The sequence below is a fragment of the Magnolia sinica genome, chromosome 5 (assembly GCF_029962835.1).
Source record: "Magnolia sinica isolate HGM2019 chromosome 5, MsV1, whole genome shotgun sequence".
Taxonomy (NCBI): Eukaryota; Viridiplantae; Streptophyta; class Magnoliopsida; order Magnoliales; family Magnoliaceae; genus Magnolia; species Magnolia sinica.
This window is the reverse complement of record NC_080577.1, coordinates 64,304,233-64,326,721: the sequence shown is the minus strand read 5'-3', so window position 1 is coordinate 64,326,721 and position 22,489 is coordinate 64,304,233.

The following is a 22,489-nucleotide window of genomic DNA, read 5'->3' as shown; positions in this document are numbered from 1 at the left end:
TGGCGAGGGCCTCGCTGAACTCTAGACTAACCAGTGATGGTTCGCTAGTGGGGCGAGGTCCTCCCCCTCCCCAAGTCCAAAAATGATGTGGGTCCCATCCTGGTTCCCCCTGGAAATGCCCCGATTGGGCCCCTAGTCTGTTTCGACTCATTTCGGGTCACTTTGAATAAAACCTGATATAGATTCAAGTTTACTGAATTTTTATCAGCTGGGATGGGATGATACACAGTATAAACCCATCGATGGATGGTCTAGAAGTGATTTGGGGTCATTGTGTGTGACCAAGAGTGTGCACGGACTCAATCTCAGCGATTGTTTTCAGTAAACTTTCACCGATTGGTGCAACTGGGAATCCTGCATTGTTTCTAGATTTATCTCACCCCCTACTACGCTAAGGTGATGTCAGCATGTGTTGTGTGACCATAACTCAGGTCCAGTTTAATCCAAATCATGCTCTGATACCAACTTGTAATGCCTTGAAAATCGAGTGTCGAGTAAAAGTCCAACTCCCGAGTTCCAACGCATCACTTATGCAACATAGATAATGATGATTAAATGTTGTCTGTGTTAGTGCATTAATCATGTATGGGATTATACCAAAACAGTAATTCATACTCCAGATCAATTCATATAACGCAAGCGAAAGACTGAAAAATGTATATAAACGTGTATGAACCAAAAGATCATGATCGGTCTCAAGAGTATGAATAAATCACTGACTCATCATATACATGTAATAGTTTAAAATAGTTCAACTACCAAAAATAAACCCTGTAGCCCTGTAACATCTTAGAAAAATCCGTACAAAGACCCGAGTACCACCTCAGGCAGAAATTACCCAGGACCAAATCCTTTCGAAATTAGGTTAATATTAGCAAGTGCTAAACTAGAGTGCTTATGAAATTAGCACTAATCACATTAAATATGATCTACAAGACCCAAAACGTGCAGAATCATTGACGTTACATTACCCTGAAATCTAGAATCCATCCTTAAACACGGTTGCTTTATGGAGCACACTGAAACTCCGTATCGGACCTGGACCACACGTCGAAAATCTGATTACCCCAAAACTATACAGTTATGACCGCATTACTGGACTTGACAACCCCCTCAAAAATCAAGTCCAAACTATGTCTAGAAATGCACAACTTGAGCCCAGAGTGAAGAGTGTGAGAAACATGAAACTATTTAGAAATAAAATCGAATTTAAGTAATCTGAGTCGTGTCACTTGCGGACCAAATATAAGGATTCAGACCATCAGAATCCAACCCAAATACACCCTCAGATCAGGAGAAATGTCCCTCACATGTCGATGTACTTGTGGCCCTGATCGAGTGACCGTGACCGCTGAACTGAAACTGGTCCACCAGGGCTGATTTGTAAATCTGATCGGTACGAAAACTCAGCCTGACCTAGATCCATGGTCAGGGAGCTTAAGTCCGACCGCACATGGAAAAGGGGCCACCAGAAGTGCTCCGTTGGACCAGAACGACCCATATTTGGTTATAACCTAAGTATACCTTGGCCCTGGGGCCATTTCCATCAAACGTGGGCCTATATAAGGATCTTAAACCCCCTCTCTCATATCCCATACGAATTTGAGAAAAACCCTAGGAGAGAGAAGAGAGTAAAGAGAGAGAAAGTGAGAGAGAACTTGGAGAAGATTCTTGGTATTCTACCCTACCTTTTCCCGTGCTTATTCATCGCTACTAGATCGCTATTCCGACGAATTCCATTCCTTTCATAGGCAAGAAAACCTAACCCTAATCTGTTCTAGGGTTTCTGATAGTGCAGGTTATCAAATAGCTAACCTAATTTATCCTATAGGTTGTCAAATCTGTCGTTGACAAATACTTAGCTTTAAACTCAGTTCATTACAAGTCTACCGGCGAAAGGTGCGGACTTTAAACGTATAAGTTATGGTTTTCAAGGCTTTCAATGTCGATTATTGGTTTAGTACTGATGTGGGTGCAATTTCACATGCAAAATGAGATGTTTGTATTGTGTTTATGATATATATGAACTATATTGAGATTTGTGCATTCCATGTATATGTAGAAAGTATCGTATACGTATGAAATATGAACAAGTATTTGCCATGATTTGTTGTCGTGTGTTTGTGCTAGTTGTATGTGTAACAACTCCTTGGCGAAAGGATTGGTCCTAATATGTGCTATCACCAACATACGTCATGTATGTTGGGATGTGGAGTCTAAGTGTTTGTAGAAATGTCTGAATAAATAAGTGTGTAATATATTGTACTTTTTATGGGCGCTGAGAAGAGATTCTCGACTACCTTAACGATGTGTATGATTTCCTCCATGCAACTTACATTCTTTGTCTGTTTTACTTTGACACTACTTATGTGTGAATTCATGTTTAAGTTAAAATCCATCAATGCTCACATGCTTGTATTATTAGAATTGTTGATCCATTACTATTCTGATTTGCTTGTATGATTATCTGTTATCATTGAATGTGTTTGGGACTATGAAATAGTCTAGGCAATTGGTAACAGGTTCTGATTGGTGGCTGAGGTTGTCTCGCCACATAGGACGTGATCGATGAATTCGAGCCGTACTTGGGATGTCGGCAGTGGTTAGGCCACACGGAGTGCTTACGCATTTCATGTCGATCAACTCAATGTGCGCTCGTACTAATCAAGCTCGTCAAGTAACCTAATTGACCCGATGTATGTTCACCATGTATGGACGCTACTGCTTGAATCTAAGGTACCAAACTCACCAGTGAAACCCCTTTAACCTTGGTACCTCGATCCGCTAAGACTCATGAGTTAGGTATGGTGGTATGGGAAACCGTAGTCGAGCTGTCTGCCTACGCTTGGGAGACGAGCCTCCCCTTACTGACCAGCGAGCAACCCAGACTCGTAAGCTGAATACGGTGGTATGAGACACTGTATTCGAGCTATCAAGCGTACCCTAAGACTGCGTAGAGGCGACGAGCCCTTATGTAGCAACAAGAGTACACTAGCCCTACATTGATAAGGTGACGAGCCCTTTGCAGTGACCTAGAACCATATCATCGTATGAGATTTACTAGGATTGATGACCTTAGAATGGATCATTATTTGGGAATTGATACAAGGGAGGTACCTTAGCTTCCCAATCCTTCTGTATGAAAAGGACTAATAAGAACTTGGTAATCATGCCCATACATCGCATTATGCGTGCGTTTGGCGTAGCAGGTTAAACACTGTGGCAGTGTTGCATGCGCGATCGTAAGATGAAGTCGCTGAGGGAGCGTAGGCGAGGGGATGCATCATTATTCATATCATTCTTGTATTAATCACAGTACTTAGGGATGTTTGCTTATATTGTGTTATCATTACTGCTTGACTGCATTGATAACATGTTAACCTTTGCTTTATTGTTCCACTGAGTTGATCACTCACTCCCACGTTCTGGGATGGTGTTCTGAACACCCACCAGACTATCTTAGTTACAGATGATGATGCGACTCAGGAGGTGGAGCCTGATTTCTATGATGATTAGGACGAGTTCTCATATATGCAATTCTCCGTGAGTTTCACTTAGACCTTCCGGATCGACTGGGCTACAGGGTTTATTTTTGGTAGCTGAACTATTATGAACTATTACATGTATATGATGACTCAGTGATGTATTCATACTCTAGAGACCGATCATGATCTTTTAGATCATACATGTTTATATACATTTTTCAGTCTTCCGCTTGCGTTATATGAATTGATCTGGAGTATGAATTAATGTTTTGGTATAATCCCACACATGATTAATGCACTAATACAGACAACATTTAATCATCATTATCTATGTTGCATAAGTGATGTGTTGGAACTCGGGAGTTGGACTTTTACTCGACACCTGATTTTTAGGGCGTTACAAGTTGGTATCAGAGCATAATTTGGATTAAACCAGACCTAGGTTATGGTCACATAATGCACGCCGACGTCACCTTAGCATAGTAGGGGGTGAGATAAATCTAGAAACAATGCAGGATTCCCAGTTGCACCAATCGGTGAAAATTTACTGAAAATGATCGCCGAGATCGAGTCCGTGCACACTCTTGGTCACACACAACGACCCCAGATCACTTCTAGACCATCCATCAATGAGTTTACACCATGTATCATCCCATCCCAGCAGATAAAAATCCAGTAAACTTGAATTTATATCAGGTTCTATTCAAAGTGACCCGAAATGAGTCGAAACGGACTAAGGGCCCAATCGGGGCATTTTCAGGGTGACCCAGGATGGGACCCACATCATTTTTAGACTTGGGGAGGGGGAGGACCTCACCCCACCAGCTAGCCATCGCCGGTTAGTCCAGAGACCGGTGAGGCCCTCGCCAGTTCGGCAAGGCCTTGCCACCCAGTAGGCCCGGACCGTCTGGGCCGGTCGGGCCGATGCATCTAGGGCCTACTGTGGCCCACTCCTCCATGGTTGGTCATTTAAAACCCCTCCCAAATCGTCTTCCCTTCATAATCTACCACCCCAAGCTTTCCTTTTCTTGAAATTTCTCTCAAAACCCCACAAAAATCCCTCTCTAAACCCTTTCTTCTTCCATTTTCGTGCACACTCACTCTACCCATCTCAAAACCCACCTCCATTGCTGATTTCCCTTTCTTTTCTTTCCATTTGAGCACTCAAATCCCTACTTTGAGTCTCAAATTCGTGGAAGCCCCATCATTCCTTCAATTTCCATCTTTTCTTTCATTTTCCATAGCCCTATTCGAGGTTATGACGGCCATATTTTCCATTTCCACCATTCTCTATTTCATGAGGAATAAGAGAGCTCCTGTTGATGAAGCTGGGCCTAGTCGCCCAACCCATTCAAGGAGGCCGAGAGGCGCTGCCGCGAGCACAACCCCCACTCGAGAGTTTCAGACAAAGTGGGAACTCGATCCCCAAGCTCACGTTGGAAGGACTTTGTTGGCAGAGCTATCTTATGGAGTTTATGAGGGCCGTAGGGTCCTTTTTGAAGCTCATGTAGATGCGCGACTATTTTGGGAATATCTCTTATTTGAGCACCTGGAAGAGGCCAGGTGGGGTCCACTATTTGAGGGCGAATACCGCGCAAATGTGGATACTATCTGAGCTTTCTATGCCCACGTTTGAGAACCTTCACTGGAGCCATTGTAGTTCAAGATCCCTTGCGGAAGAGATCGGGAGGCCACAATCTATGTTGCTTTGATATCCCGACTTTTGAACGTGCCGCTTAGCGAGGTTCATACAAGTGAGAATAATCTGAGTAGTGCGCATGAAAGGGATCACCGCACGCAATTCCTTTATGATCGTCTGGTTGAATGGCAGCCTAATAGAAGCCTCTTAGCGACCAACATGACAGACAACTTCTGCTTGCTTCACCACATCTGCACCTTCAACGTCTATCCTAGGTGGAGCAACCACAGTGAGTGCACGCACTTGATGGTGGATTTATTGTATCAGGTGGGGCAAGGAGAGAAGTTATGTGTGCCTACGTACATCTTGCGACAGATAGTCCTTATCCACGTTCGAATAGAAGGACTGAATCAGTCCCATTTGGCCAACTCATATGTAAGATTGCACATGAGTTTGGCTACAGACTTAGGGTAAAAAGGCCAGTACCTATTTGTTACATCAATGAGACGACTCTTAATTAGATAGACATCGGGCCACGACGACGACAAGCTCTACTTGAAGAAAGTGAGGATGAGACTGAGAGGAAAGAGGAAGAGAGTAATGAAGAAGGTGGAACTGAAATAGAAGAAGAAGAAGAGCAAGACGAGGAAGAAGTGGAGGCCCAGGACACGAGTGAGAGTTTTTCTCCTACGGCACTAGAACAGGGCACAGATTAGGCCGTCAGGGATGCCCGTATAGCTCGACTTGAGGAGGGTCAGGCTGTCCTACGACAGGACATTATGGATCTTCAAGGCTTCGTGAAACACTAGTTCAAGAAGGTGACTCGCACTTTGAAGTCTATCTTGTGCTACCTATAGGATAAGGGTGCACCTCCTCCGTCGCCTGACTCGGATGCCTAGTCATCCAAGTCGTTGCCCCGTAGCCTGTTTGTTTGCTGTCTTAGAATGTTTGTGTTTCAATGTTTAAGAACTTAGTAGCATCATGGGTAGATCGTGTGTTTGTGTTTGCCAGTTGCTCTATGTTAGTAGTCTTGCTCTGTAATAGCTTTCATGCATTTCTTGTCATGATTCATGTAATGTGTATTTCATGTATTGTGACAATTTTGGAAAATGAAATGCATGTAGTCTCTTTTCGCTAAGAAGTTATGTGGAATGCTTAAAGGATTGTGTATTACTATGCTACCTCTTACGTAAGTGAACCCTATTTTCATGTAGAGAATGCCACCTAAGGTCATGCGGAGCATGGCACGCCTTACACTTATTGATTCGATGGACCAGGCCCCTTCCCAGAGTGATGGTCGTACGGACCCTGGTTTGGCCTCGGTTCGTGAGGCTATTCCTGAGCCTCGGCCTTCTACTGGTCCTACAGTTAAGTCACCACCTTACATACCACCGATTCACCATCAAAATCGTGCATCTTCTTCGACGCAGCATGAACCTCAGTCAGCCCCACCTACTGATAGGTTGGAGCAGTTGATGATGATGTGCACCAGCAGCTCTTAACCACGATTGCAGGGGCCCAAGCTCATGGTGGAAGTACGAGTCCACCTTCACCATCTGTACGTCCTGTTGAGACTGTGGGGCCTTCTGCTCAGAATGAGGGTGTGCCCTCACCTGCACCCGTTATATACCCTATGGGGAATTTGGGTATGAGTGGCCTTCTCGAGCGATTCTAACACTTGCGGCCTCCTACATTTGCGGGTTCTTACAGACCTGAGGATGCCGAATATTAGCTAGACCGCATCTCTAAGATGCTGAGGATACTACATTGTACAGAGCCGGAGCTAGTTGAGTTGGCCACCTTTATGTTTGAAAAGGAGGCCAGCTTGTGGTGGGATAGTGTCCTGCGGACCGTTGCAGTCGACTATGTATGGACGTGGGCAGCTTTTGAGTTTCGCTTCCATGAGAAGTACTACCCCCAGACGTACCGGCACGAGAAGGAGAATGAGTTCTTGTGCCTCAGATAGGGGGGCATGTTAGTGACAGAGTACGAGCACCGATTTACAGAGTTGGGCAGGTACGTCCCTATAGAACTTGCTGACGCGCAGATGTGGATGCGGCATTTTTCAGAGGGCTTGCGACCTGAGATTCGCTCGAAGATGTGCTGTGCTAGTATACCTTCCTATGCTGAGCTAGTACACATGTCTATGTAGGCGGAGCAGGATGGAGATCAATTGTCATGTTCTCGTGGGCCTATGACCCCTAGACCACGACCAGATATGCCGAGCAAGCCATTCCTCGGCAAGAGACCTCGTACCGACTCCCCTCCTAGGATCGCGGTGCCATCAGTTCTGATGAGGCGACTTGGAGTGACGTGTACGCATTGTGGCAGACCAGGTCATGCTGCAGAGAGCTGTTTTGCACGCATGAGAGATAATGGGTTTTCGCCGCCATAAAGAATCGACGTCCCTCGCCCTTAGGCTCTATCGGCTCCACCCCTACAGACAGCACCTACACATCCTTCTTTCAGGCCCCCTGCATCTCGATCTAGGCCACCTCAATGGCTAATGACACCTCAACCCAATCGTTTTCAGCAGGCTCGAGTGCATTCACTTACAGCAAGGTATCAGAGGCAGCACCTCCACCACCTATGGCTTTTGATATTACAGCTCATATCCAAGGTACTCCAGTCTTTGTATTAGTGGACACCAAGTTCATTGTCTCTATCATATCGTGCACAACAGTCAAGCGGCTAGGCTTGGAAACTAGTCCTATGGTTGGGGTGAGAATCCTTACTGCCACAGGGACTTTCTCAGGTGCTACCAGGATCTGTAAGGGGTGTTCGATAGATGTAGGGAGTGGGACAGTGCTCCTCGACTTGATTGTCACCCCATTACATCTATATGATGTCATTCTAGGTATGGATTGGCTCACAGAGATGAAGGCTTTGATCGACTGTGATTGTAGAGTGGTGACAGTTTATGAACCAGAGGGCATGACCTTTACTTTTCCAGTACAGGTCAGTTGGCCCTATCGCATTGATTGTTATGCTTCTATGCTGGAGGATGCTCATGGTCCAGCGCTTGAGGACACTCCTGTGGTCCAAGAGTTCTCAGACATGTTCAGGAAGATACCTGGACTACCCCCTTAGCGCAAAATTGATTTCACCATTGATTTAGTACCTGGTGCGACGCCCATTTCACTTCTGACCTATCGCATGACTCCGTGCGAGATGGAGGAATTGAGGAAACAGATCAACGATCTGTTAGATGCTGGTTTCATACTACCCAGTGTCTCCATGGGGAGCACCTGTATTATTTGTAAAGAAGAAGGATGGTTCACTGCGATTGTGTATTGATTATCGCAGGTTGAACCAAGTGACGGTGAAGAACAAGTATCCTTTGCCCAAGATAGATGATTTGTTCGATCAATTGAAGGGGGTAAGGTATTTCTCGAAGATTGACTTGCAGTCAGGGTATCACTAGTTGCGCGTCAGAGATGAGGATGTGCAGAAGATGGCTTTCAGGACTAATTTTGGACACTATGAGTTTCTCATAATGTCATTCGGCCTTACGAATGCACCAGCTGTGTTCATGGACTTGATGAACAGGGTATTTCGGCCATTCTTTTTTCGATTCGTCATCGTGTTTATTGATGAAATCCTTATATACTCCAAGAGTCAGGAAGAGCACGAGGAACACCTGCGAGCAGTCTTGGATACTCTGAGGAAGAACCAGTTGTTTGCACAGTACAAGAAGTGCGACTTCTGGAATGAGGAAGTCAAGTTTCTAAGACATGTGGTGTCCAGAGAAGGGATAGCTATGGACCTTGCTAAGGTAGCCGCAGTTCAGGACTAGAAGCAGCCCAGTTCGGTTACTGAGGTGAGGAGTTTCCTTGGCCTGGTAGGGTATTATCGCTGATTTATTCAGGATTTCTCGAAGATAGCTAGACCATTGTCTCAATTGACATGAAAGGATCTGAAGTTCGCCTCGAATGAAAAGGCAGAAGCAGCTTTTAGAGAGCTGAAGGAGAAGTTGACGTCCGCCCCTATGCTAGTATTGTCAGAGCAAGGGGTCAAGTATACAATATGCACGGATGCGTCTCGCGTCAGTTTGGGCGGTGTTTTGATGCAGAAGGACAGAGTTATTGCTTACCTGTCACGACAGTTGAGGAAACACAAGGAAAACTACCCTACGCATGACTTGGAGTTAGCTATCATTATCTTTGCTTTGAAAATCTGGAGGCATTACCTCTACAGAGAGGAGTTCGCGCTCTTTTGCGACCACAAGAGCCTCAAATACATATTCACTCAGCGGGACCTGAATATGAGGCAACGGTGATAGATGGAGACCTTGAAGGACTTCAAGTTTGAGGTTTCTTACCATCCTGATAAGGCCAACCTTGTGGCAGATGCACTGAGCCACAAGAAGGCATTAGCATTCGCGGCTCCATTGATGATAGCAGAGTGGGACATGGTAGAGTTTGTGTGAGACTTTGAGTAGAAACTTATGGTGGAGGAGCCGTGTGAGGGCATCGCACATATTCGAGTACAGCCCCTCATTGATAACAGGATTATCGCGGCTCAGCAGACAATGAGCTGTTGGCGAAGATGAGAAGGCAGGCTAGCAGCGATGAGGACTCAGAGTGGAGCATTAGTACGAATGGAGGCTTACGTTACCATGGCCGCCTATGCGTCCCGAACCTCCCTAACTTGAGGAAGGAAGTTCTTGAGGCCGCTCATGATTCTAGGATGGCTATGCATCCAGGCAGCACGAAGATGTATCATGACATGAAGAGGTCGTACTGGTGGGACAATATAAAGGCTCACATAGCAGATTATGTGTCCCGTTGTCTCACGAGCCAGCAGATCAAAGCAGAGCATCACCGACCTCCTAGTTTGTTTCAGCCCATGCCCACAGCAGAATGGAAGTGGGACTTCATCTCTATAGATTTCTTCTCAGGGCTGCCAAAGACGAGGAAGGGTTATGATTTCATTTGGGTGATCATGGACCGGTTGACAAAATCGGCTCATTTCCTCCCTATCAGAGTTTCAAACTCTGCAGACAAGTTAGCCAGGTTATACATCAAGGAGATTGTACGTCTGCATGAAGTTCCTTTGGAGATCGTGTCGGACCGAGACACGCAATTTACATCTATCTTCTGGACTCGTATCCAGGAAGCGATGGGTGTGAAGTTGAAGTTCAGTACCGCGTTCCACTCATAGACTGATGGGCAGATGGAATGGGTGAATCAGATTCTGGAGGATATGTTGCAAGCCTGTGTGCTGGATTTCAAGGACAGTTAGGACGACTGTCTTTCCTATGCAGAGTTCACCTATAATAATAGCTTCCAGGCAAGTATTGGCATGACTCCTTACGAGACACTATATGGGCGCCCATGTAGAGTACCGCATTGCTAGGCAGAGGTTGGCGAGAAGAGCTTGATTGGCCCAAAGTTAGTACAGGCGACTTCAGAGAAGATAGACATTATCAGGCGCCGACTGCTGACAGCGCAGAGTAGACAGAAGAGCTACGCCGATGCGAGGCGGCGACTGCTAGAGTTCGAGGTCAGAGACCATGTATTTCTCAGAGTTTCCCCTATGAAGGGAGTCCTTCGGTTTAGCAAGAAGGGGAAACTTACGCCTTGATTCATTGGTCCATTTCAGATACTGGATCGAGTGGGAGCGGTAGCGTACCTCCTTGCTTTGCCCACACCACTTGCGGGCGTGCATAATGTATTTCATGTATCTATGCTGAAGAAATACGTTCCCGATCCTTCCCACATTATCAGATGGGAGCAGATACAATTGAGCGAGGATGCTACATATGTACTGCGACCGACGTGTATCCTAGACAGGAAGGAGTAGGTATTGCGTAGCAAGGTTATTCCACTTGTGAAAGTGTTATGGACGCATCACACGGAAGAAGAGGCTACTTGCGAGACAGAAGCCGAGGTGCAAAAGAACTACCCTCAGATTCTCGAGGAGTACGAAAAGGAACTAATTTCGAGGATGAAATTTTTCTTTAACGAGGGTAGATTGTAACGTCTCAGAAAAAAATCCGTACAAAGACCCGAGCACCAACTCAGGCAGAATTACCCAAGACCAAATCCTTTAGAAATTAGGTTAATATTAGCAAGTGTTAAACTAGAGTGCTTATGAAATTAACACTAATCACTTTAAATATGATCTGCAAGATCCAAAACGTGCAGAATCATTGACGCTACATTAGCCTGAAATCTAGATTCCATCCTTAAACCCGGTTGCTCTCGGGAGCACACCGAAACTCCATATCGGACTTGTACCGTACGTTGAAAATCTAATTACCCCGAAACTATATAGTTATGATCGCATTATTAGACTTGACAACTCCCTCGGAAATCAAGTCCTAACTGTGTCTAGAAATGCACAACTTGAGCCCGGAGCGAAGAGTGTGAGAAACGTGAAACTATTTAGAAATAAAATTTGAATTTAAGTAATCTGAGTCGTGTCACTTGCGGACCAAATATAAGGATTCAGACCGTCAGAATCTGACCCAAATACACCCTCGGATCAGGAGAAATGTCCCACACATGTCGATGTACTTGTGGCCCTGATCGAGTGACCGTGACCGCTGAACTGAAACTGGTCTGCCACAGCTAATCTGTAAATCCGATCGGAACAAAAACTCAGCCTGACCTAGATCCATGGTCAGGGAGCTTAAGTCCGACCGCACATGGAAAAGGGGCCACCAGAAGTGCTCCGTTAGACTGGAACGACCCATATTTGGTTATAACCTAAGTATACCTTGGCCCTGGGGCCATTTCCATCAAACCTGGGCCTATATAAGGACCTTAGACCCCCTCTCTCATATCCCATACGAATTTGAGAAAAACCCTAGGAGAGAGAAGAGAGTAAAGAGAGAGAAAGTGAGAGAGAACTTGGAGAAGATTCTTGGTATTCGACCCTGCCTTTTCCTGTGCTTATTCATTGCTACTGGATCGTTATTCTGGCAAATTCCATTCCGTTCTTAGGTAAGAAAACCTAACCCTAATCTATTCTAGGGTTTCTGATAGTGTAGGTTATCAAATAGCTAACCTAATTTATCTTATAGGTTGCCAAATCTGCCGTAGACAAATACTTAGCTTCAAACTGAGTTCATTACAAGTCTATCGGCGAAAGGTGCAGACATTAAACGTATAGGTTATGGTTTTCAAGGCTTTCAATGTCGGTTAATAGTTTAGTACTGATGTGAGTGCAATTTCACATGCAAATGCGATGTTTGTATTGTGTTTCTGATATATATGAACTATATTGAGATTTGTGTATTCCATGTATATGTAGAAAGTATCGTATACGTATGAAATATGAACAAGTGTTTGCCATGATTTGTTACCGTGTGTTTGTGCTAGTTGTATGTGTAACAACTCCTTGGCGAAAGGATTGGTCCTAATATGTGCTATCACCAACATACGTCATGTATGTTGGGATGTGGAGTCTAAGTGTTTGTAGAAATGTCTGAATGAATAAGTGTGTAATATATTGTACTTTTATGGGCGTTGAGAAGAGATTCTCAACTACCTTAACGATGTGTATGATTTCCTCCATGCAACTTACATTCTTTGTCTGTTTTACTTAAACACTGCTTATGTGTGAATTCATGTTTAAGTTGAAATCCATCAATGCTCACATGCTTGTATGATTGGAATCGTTGATCCATTACTGTTCTGATTTGCTTATATGATTATCTGTTATCATTAAATGTGTTTGGGACTATGAAATAGTCTAGGCAATCGGTAATAGGTTCTAATTGGTGGTTGAGATTGTCTTGCCACATAGGACGTGATCGATGAATCCGAGCTGTACTTGGGATGTCGACAGTGGTTAGGCCACACGGAGTGCTTACGCATTTCATGTCGATCAACTCAACGTGCACTCGTACTAATCGAGCTCGTCAAGTAACCCGATTAACCCGATGTATGTTCACCATGTATGGACACTACTGCTTGAATCTAAGGTACCAAACTCACCAGTGAAACCACGTTAACCTTGGTACCTCCATCCGCTAAGACTCATGAGCTAGACTGATGGTATGGGACACCGTGGTCAAGCAGTCGGCCTACGCTTGGGTGACGAGCCTCCCCGTAGTGACCAGTGAGCAACCCAGACTCGTGAGCTGAATACGGTGGTATGGGACACTGTATTCGAGCTGTCGGCCTACACTGATAAGGTGACGAGCCCTTTGTAGTGACCTCGAGCGTACACTAAGACTGCGTAGAGGCGACGAGCCCTTACATAGCAACAAGAGTACTCTAGACTTGCATTGATAAGGTGACGAGCCCTTTGCAGTGACCTAGAACCGTATCATCGTATGAGATTTATTAGGATTGACGACCCTAGAATGGATCATTGTTTGGGAATTGATACAAGGGAGGTACCTTAGCTTCCCAATCCTGCTGTATGAAAAGGACTAATAAGAACTTGGTAATCATGCTCATGCACTACATTACGCATGAGTTTGGCATAGCAGGTCAAGCACTGTGGCAGTGTTGCATGCGCGATCGTAAGATGAAGTCGCTGAGGGAGCGTAGGCAAGGGCATGCATCATTATTCATATCATTATAGCATTAATCACAGTACTTAGGGATGTTTGCTTGTATTACGTTATCATTACTGCTTACTGAATTGATAACATGTTAACTTTTACTTTATTGTTCCACTGAGTTGATCACTCACTCCCACGTTCTGGGACGGTGTTCTGAACACACACCAGACTCTGTCTTAGTTGCAGATAATGATGCGACTCAGGAGGCGGAGCCTGATTACTCATATATGTAGTTCTCAGGGGGTTTCACTTAGACCTTCCGGATCGACGGGGCTACAGGGTTTATTTTTGGTAGTTGAACTATTTTGAACTATTACATGTATATGATGACTCTGGAGACCGATCATGATATTTTGGTTCATACATGTTTATATACATTTTCTAGTCTTCCACTTGCGTTATATGAATTGATCTGGAGTATAAATTACTGTTTTGGTATAATCCCACTCATGATTAATGCACTAACATAGACAACATTTAATCATCATTATCTATGTTGCATAAGTGATGCGTTGGAACTCGGGAGTTGGATTTTTACTCGACACCCGATTTTCAGGGCGTTACAATTAGCGATTACCATTGGTGTACCTGAAAACCTGCATTTCATTTATATAGAAAGGAAAATACATTCTATGATGATTTTTCTTCTTACCTATCTTACCCCTTTTTGGTTTTGAAGGTATGGTGCTGATTCCTTTTGTAACCAAAATTACTGTTGCTCCTCAGATTGGCTTATCATTAATAAACCAAATATAGGCGTGTTGGTGGAAAATGCTTTTTGTTGCAATTTCATATCTTTCACCTCATTCATCTCTTCTATCGGGGTATTTAAGCTGTGATACCCCAGTTTTGTCTATTATCGAGCATCTTCGAATGCAGATGCCCCCAGAATTTTCTTTTGACCAATGAACTGTTTTGGCAGTCGACAGAAGATAGATCTCCTAAATCAATTTCTCTAACCAATGTTACTAACAATCCTCTTACGGACGTCAAATTCGTTATTGCCTTCCGTTGTTATTCATCATCCTTTTTTAGGACTATTTCTCCTTGTCTTATCATTCTTTGTAGTATATTTTTCAACATGAAGCAATCTTCTGTTTGATGCCTCAAACAACGATGATAATGACAATAATTTATTTCTTTCGTCATTGCAGCTTCTTCTGGATATCTTGGTGAACGCAACCTAATGTTTCGGCAGCCAATAACTACTCCATCATTGGCAACACGTCCTCTCTCTCAAATGTATACTCTCTGTGTGAGTCATATGGCCACGGTCGCTTATCATTCTTATAGTCCATTCGCCAGTCTGAGTCTTCTCTTCCTTTCATTTCCCTCTTGATGCGGAAGGTGTTTTTCTTTTTCTCCTGATCAACAACATTTACTACTACCCTGTTCAGTTCTCTTCTTTCAATTCTAGCTTGGAAGGCTGACATCTTTTTAGTCATCAACTCCAACACATGAGCTTTGGTCATCAGATCTTGAAAAGTCCTTATATTGGCGCTGGTGAGTCTAAATGCAATCCCTTTGTCCATGGAGCTTAGACATATTTTCACTTGCTCCCTCTCTTCAGGTAATTGCTGGCATGATGCCCCTAAGGTTTTCCACCTGCTGATGAATTTCTCCATAGACTCATTTTCCCTCTATCTTACAGATGCTAATTCCACAATGCTAACATCATGGTTCGATGAAAAGAAATTTGACATAAACACATCCTACATCTGTTCCCAGGTCTGTATTGATTCCAGGGCCAAGCTTGAATACCACTGGAACGCTTTACCTATTAAGAAAGACCCAAATAGTCGAGGTAATACTGGGGAATAGTGGAAAAATTCCCCATAGACGTAATGAAATGCATCAGATGTTCATCGGGGGATTCATCTCCACTACATCTCCACTAAATTTCTGAAACTCAAGGTGTTTGAAATTAGCAAGGAAAGACACATCTTCTACTTCCCTTAGATACGGCATTCGATACCAAAACCTTCTTGTATTGTCACGTTCCCTTTCTATTTTGACGGCTTCCACAACCACTTAGCGTACTTCTTCCTAAGTTATAATTCTAGTTGCGTGAATGGATCCATGAGATCCCACTCTAGGCGGCTGAGAACCGTCAGGTTATTGTTCCTGTTCATTCATAGTAGCCATCATTGGGGGTGATATTATTTGGGCTACATTGTGTGCGAGAGTAGCTAGAGCTTCCCGAAGATTCTTACACTCATCCATTAACGTCTTTTGTGCTTGAGCAATTTCAACTAGTCTATCCTCGGTGGTAGGTAGGGGGTCTTTAATCATTCCAGCCATACATACTGCAGCTTCTTTATTCCCTGACGAGGTTATCATTGGGGTGGAGCAAGAATCAGTTGGTGTGACAGGACTTATTGGAAAAGGAGTTTTATTTGACCCTTCTGTGCTTTTGTAAGATTCAACTGATTGCATCATAATGCGAGGTGAAAGACTTCGAGGTGACACATAAATCGGCGAACTCTCCATATGTGACTTACCTTTTTGTTTTCTAGTCGATCGAGCATTTGTAGCAGGTAGGACTGGAAATTCTTAGCACAAGGGCGAAGATGAAGATTTTCTTGGACATATTGCTGGGGGGAGCGAGTTTGGGATTTTTCTTTTCCGCATTTTGTGCGACTGGTCCCCTAGTTCTTGGCACTGATGGGCTCATCCTAATTACGACTCTCGATCTCTGACGTGCCACCACTATCCAATCGTTCTCATTTTCTTGCGCTATTGGGGAGACTGTTACAACCCCAACAGTAACTGAAAATTCACTTTTACTGCACAATATAGGCTGCTCTTGCTGGCTCCGAGGGTGGTTAGAGGCATACTCGACTACAAATCCTATCGGTATGAAGTAGAAAATTGTCTCTTTCACTAAGATATCCATATATCCTGAAATCTAGAGCTTGAATGTGTATGTCCCTTGTAATTTTCTCTGTCAGAGAACATATGCGATATTAGTTAATATTTATTCACAAACATATTCCATCCCGGTGATGAAAGGAAGGATGTTCACACTGAGAGTCGCCATTTTGGCGCCTTATAGGACGCTAAACAGTGATAAAATTATCTAAGTCATTCTTAAGTCAATACTAAGCAAGATAAAATCCCTATTGGAGTCGCCATTTTGTTTCGACCAGAAACGAAAAGCATTTGATTTGGGAAATATCTCACTTAATATTAACAAAAGATGGAACGAAGAGAATAATCATCAATTTCATTTATTCTGAGTTCATTTACATCCTTTAAGTTCTTTGATTCTAGGATGGAATCCAGAAATACAAAAGTTTAGTAAATTTGAAATATGAATTTCGGCAGCATTTTGGCTCATATTGATCATATCGCCAGGAGATATGAGTTGTGTGGGCTTCCTATGCATTTCGTCCCTTATTGGCATGATAAAGGAGTGCTTGGATCCCTTTAAAACATTTAGAATAGCTTGAGGATTAGAAAAAATTGCAACATGGCAACCGCCTTAAAGAGTATTCACGCAACTCAGGGGAGTTGCGTGGGCTGAGGAGTTGCGCAGGCTCGCACAACTCGATAGGAGTGGCACAGCCTGGGCCTTTTCACTTTGCACTCCCTCTCCTTATCTCTGTCTCCAATACCTATCAGAGGCACTGGTCTTTTGAGCATCCGATGCTCCAAATGAGGGGGTAGGGGGTATTTATAGGCTTTCACATGTGTGAGCCCTCGAATCCTGTGCCATGGACCACACTTCGCACTCCCAATCCATCCTTCTCTAGTGAGAGTTGCGCGGCCTAACATGACTATAGACGAGTTGCACGGACCCGTGCAACTCAGCTCTTGTGCAACATGGTTCCTGCGCAATTAAGCTACCTTTCACTTTTCTCCTTTATTTCTTTCACCAATTTTCCTCCTTGAAGCTTCTCCCCTTAACCAAATTTTATACCCCAACAGACACTCAACACACTCCCTAACCAGCATTTTGCTAGTCTCGAGCAAAACATGTGTGAAGTAATCTTCAATTCTCAACTTTCAAACCTTTTTCAGAAATCAATCCTTTACGCAATCAAGTATGAATGGGTAGAATTAAGACAAGAAAGTGGGATTTTGAAAACCTAGAGTCAAATAACATAAGCAATCAATCAAATAAATTCTTTATCAATTTTTTCAAAGCATAAGTTCATATATCAAGTTTTTTAATGTGCTCAGTGCAAATAAACTTCTCATAAAAATGCTATCTTTTCATAATGTTAGCCATGGTTATCACTTCAAGATTAGTTGAAAACTCAAGTACTGATTCCGAATTTATCCCATTTTCCTTCTTTTTCCAGTTTTTGATTTTATATCGAGGTCATTTGTATTCATTCAGTCTTTTCATCTTTTCTCTTTTCTTTCATATTTTTCGTTCTTTTTCAAACTTTTTCAATCTAGACTTGATTATGTAAGTGTTATAGTTTATATCCCTGTCTGTTGTCAAATTTGTGGTGCCAATATCACTGTTATATATAACTTGCATAAGTGAAGCTCTCTTAAGGATCAGCATTCATAAACAAGCTAAAGCTCACAACAAGCAAAGCTCACAAGAACAAGGATCAATCTTGAATGCAAGAACTGCTCACAAGACAAGACTCAAGCTGCAAGACTTCAAGAAGAGTACAAGGCAGTTTGTAAAGAACTCAAGACACTTTCAAGATTGAGTTACATCAAGATTTCAACTACATCAAGACTTCAAGGCTCATACTTCAAGGTCACTAGTTCCTAATGTTTCAATGTTCTTACTTCATGGTTGAGGTTTGACTGACCTTAGGTTGACCTTAGAAGTAGGTCATTTTGGATACATAAATCGAATGTTTATTTTACTTAAGTTTGGTCTATTCTTCAACTAGTCCTAGGCCTTCTTCGACTAGTCCTAGAGTTGCTTCGACCAGTTTAAGAAATTTCTCGATCAGTCGTGAGTTTGTTATAAATTTCGGATAAAATCTGTTAAGTTTCGACTAGTCTAGGAATCTGTTTGACCAGTCGAAAGAACAGTGTCGACTGCATCTTCGACCAGTCGAAAATCTTTGACTCGAAATCCAGCGATGTTTTTCAGGTTCTTCGACCAGTCGAAGGAGACCTTCGACCAGTCGTAGAACGGTCAAAGCTTATCGCGCCTGATTTTTTAAATATCTGTTATTACTTCAACTAGTCGAAGAGCTCCCTAGACCTGTCGAAGACGCGATCTACTCACCTATAAATAGTGCACGAATCTCAGAAGAAATCATCGAATTAATTAATCCATTCAAGCCAATCTTCGTCGAACTTCTGAGAGATAATTCTGTGCTCCATCTAAGCTAAGTGTGCTTATTTAATATTCTCTTTCCTTAACTTTATTTAATTGATTTTGTTTCTGCTATTCCAATCTAATTTGATAAGAGGAATTGTTATTCCCTTTCTTTGGAATCAAAATCAATTAAGGCAAGCCCTATTTGGTTTAATTTAAAATCTATTAGAATTAGAACCATTGTAATTGAGTATTGGACATTGAACTTGGACATTCAATTATCTACTCTGATTTGGTTCTACCGGGCTACTACAAAGAAGGAGATAATCAGGTATTTTACATTTAATTGTAAATTCCTTTCTGTTTTGGTTTCTTTCAAGATTTGCCAAAAAAATCTTGTTGTATTGGTTATCTGAGGAGAGCCAGGAAAACTCAGAAGTGGGGTTTTTTAATTGTGTAAGCCCACAAACAAAGACACAATTGTAAAGGTTTTGGGTGAACCTGGAAAAACCTATTTTGTTAGTGAACGCTAATATCCCTTGTGTGAGGATATTATAGTGGAGTAGCATTCTGTGTGGCTGTTGTTTAACAGTTGGTGAACACATAGGCGAACCACTATAATCCCTTGTGTTGTGGTTGAATGATTTATACTTCTGATCTTTATTTATTCTTTTGTGGGATGTATGTATGGTGGTGAATGTTGTAATCATTTAATTCAAGCATTGTGAGAATTTTATAATAGTTTAGAATTTATTTTCTGCTATTCCTTTATCAGCTTGATATTCAATTTCCTTTTAAAGTTGTTCCAGTAAGGTTGCCCTGCCATTTTTATGGTGTATGGCTGTCCCTAGAACAATACATTTGTGATTACAATTTATTTCAATTCAGTTTGTATTTATTTCTGTATTCCTCTTCGGTTTGAGATTTGATACAAAGATCTTTCTAGAAATAAGGTTGTCCTACCATAAACTGTGGTTTTTGGTGTAAGGTTGTCCTTAGAACAACATTTGTATCAACCTCTTAAGATCTGAATTTTGAGGCTGTTTTACTTTCCTACATTGTGATTTACTTTGGCTATCATATTCTTTTTAATTCCACCGTTATAAGTTTTATTTGGCATTGTCCTATTCACCCCCCCTCTAACAATAAAAAAATCTAGTACTATTCATAGAAAGCAAATTGAACGTGTCTTATGATTTAGATTAACATGATATTCAAACTTCCTCTTAATCAATTGAGTGTAAGAATCATAAGTGATAGGCTACTTAGTTGATTAAACTCTAACAATTCAAAATTCGCTTCCTATTTTATCATCATACTCAAAGCATCCTTAAATACACAAATTATCAATTTCCAAACAGGTTTTATCTTGAAAAATTGAAAATTTTCCACAATTTTTACTCAAAACTAAGAAAATGCTGATTAGTTTACCTAATCCACAGCCACAACCTAAAATCTACATTGTCCTTAATGTAAAAGATATGAGCATGTAACGCATATGAGGCAACGAAAGAAAGGAGTAATGAAGGAAAAGTAGTACCTGAAGAAGGCGGATTGTAACTTTTCTATTGATCTCAAAATGAAGATGGGCTAGCACACAGACTAAACAATGGAAAGAAAACTATCCTAGTCCTAAATCTTATAAAAGCAATAGACCTAACTACACCTCCATTAGACTAGGAGGTCAATCCTAGTAGACAGGATCAATCAGAGGTATGGACATGTCCTCTGAATCAAACTTCTCAACAAATGGCTTTAAACGGTGTCCGTTCACTTGAAAGCATTGTCATTTGTTGGATTCTTTATCTCAATGGCCCCACATGGATAGACATTAGTAACTGTGAAAGGGCAGGTCTAATGAGGTTGGAGTTTACCTACAAAAAGATGTAACCAAGAATTGTATAAAAGGACTTTTTGACCAATCAAGAATGATTTCCGTAGGATGTTCTTGTCATGGAACACCTTCATCCTGTCCTTGTAAATTCTTGAGTTCTCATATGCGTAATTCTAGATTTCCTCAAGTTCATGTAACGAAAGTTTGCACAGCGAGCTAACGTTGTCTAAGTTAAAATTCAGGTTTTAGATAGCCCAGTAGGCTCTATGTTCCAATTCCACAGGTAAGTGGAATGCTTTCCCATAGACGAGTCTAATGGGAGACATTCCAATTAGGGTCTTAAAGGCAGTACGGTAGGCCCATAAAGCATCAGTTAAACGGTTGACCAATCCTTACAATTAAGGTTAACTGTTTTCTCCAAAATATTTTTAATCTCCCTGTTGAAAATTTTGGCTTGCCCACTTGTCTGCAGGTGGTATAGAGTGCTCACTTTATGAGAGATGCCATATTTCTTCATTAAATTTGCAAATGACCTATTACAAAAATGTGAACCTTCATCACTAATAATGGCCTGAGGCATTCCAAACTAGGAAAGGGTTTTCTCTTTTAAGAATCTAATGACCGTTCGATGGTCAATGCTTCAGCATGGGATCACTTTGACCCATTTAGTGACACAGTCTATTGCTAGTAAAATGTATAAATTTTCAAAAGATTGGGTGAATGACCCCATCAAATCATGCCCAAACAGTCAAATGCTTTAATGATCAGAGTGGTATTCAAAGGCATTATATTTTGACGGGACAACGCTCCCAATTTCTGACAATGCTCGCAACCTTTGCAGAACACATGAGTGTTCTTGAACATAGTGGGCCAATAGAAGCCGCACTGTAGGATTTTGGTTGTGGTCTTTTTAGCAGAAAAGTGACCACCACAGGCCCGAGAGTGACAGAAGGACATGACACTTTGGTGTTCATTATCTGGCACACATCTCCCTAGAATTTTGTTTGGGCAATATTTGAATAAATACGAGTCCGAGAAGAACTTAGGTACCTTGGAGAAGAATTTTTTCTTATCTTGCACAGTCCAATTAGTCGGTGTAACGCCCTGAAATTTGGGGTTGAGCATAACCCAACTCCCAAGTTTCAAAACATCACTTATGCAACATATGCAGTGATGGATGTATGTTGTCTGCATGAGTGCATAAAACATAGAGTAGATTAAGCCAAACTGCAAACATAATCCAGGGATAGGTGAAATCTGCAAGCGGAAGACTGAAGAAACACATATATATAGCTATATAAGTCCCTGAGATATGTATGCTCTGCCAGGTCATAATTACAAGTGTTTGTTTCAAAAATATAAGTATCAAAATGAAATCACCCATTACAAAATAAACCCTGAATCCCCGTAGCTCAGGACATGGCTCACATGAACTCGCCTGAGAACTACATAAAGGAAAATGCCTCCTCGTCATCCTCATACTCCTGATCTGCCTCAAGGGTCGCATCATCATCTGCATCTAAGATAGAGTCTGGTTGGTATTGAAACACCGCCCCAGAACGTGGGAGTGAGTGATCAACTCAATGGAACTATACAGTAAGTGTTAACATATTATCAATTCAATCAAGCAGTAATGATAAGGCAATACAATCAAACATGTCCTAATTACTCTTGTTAATGTAATGATGTATGTAGAAATGATGCATGCCCTCGCCTGCACTCCCTTAGCGTCTTCATCTTACGGTACTCATGATAACCTTCCGCAGTGCTC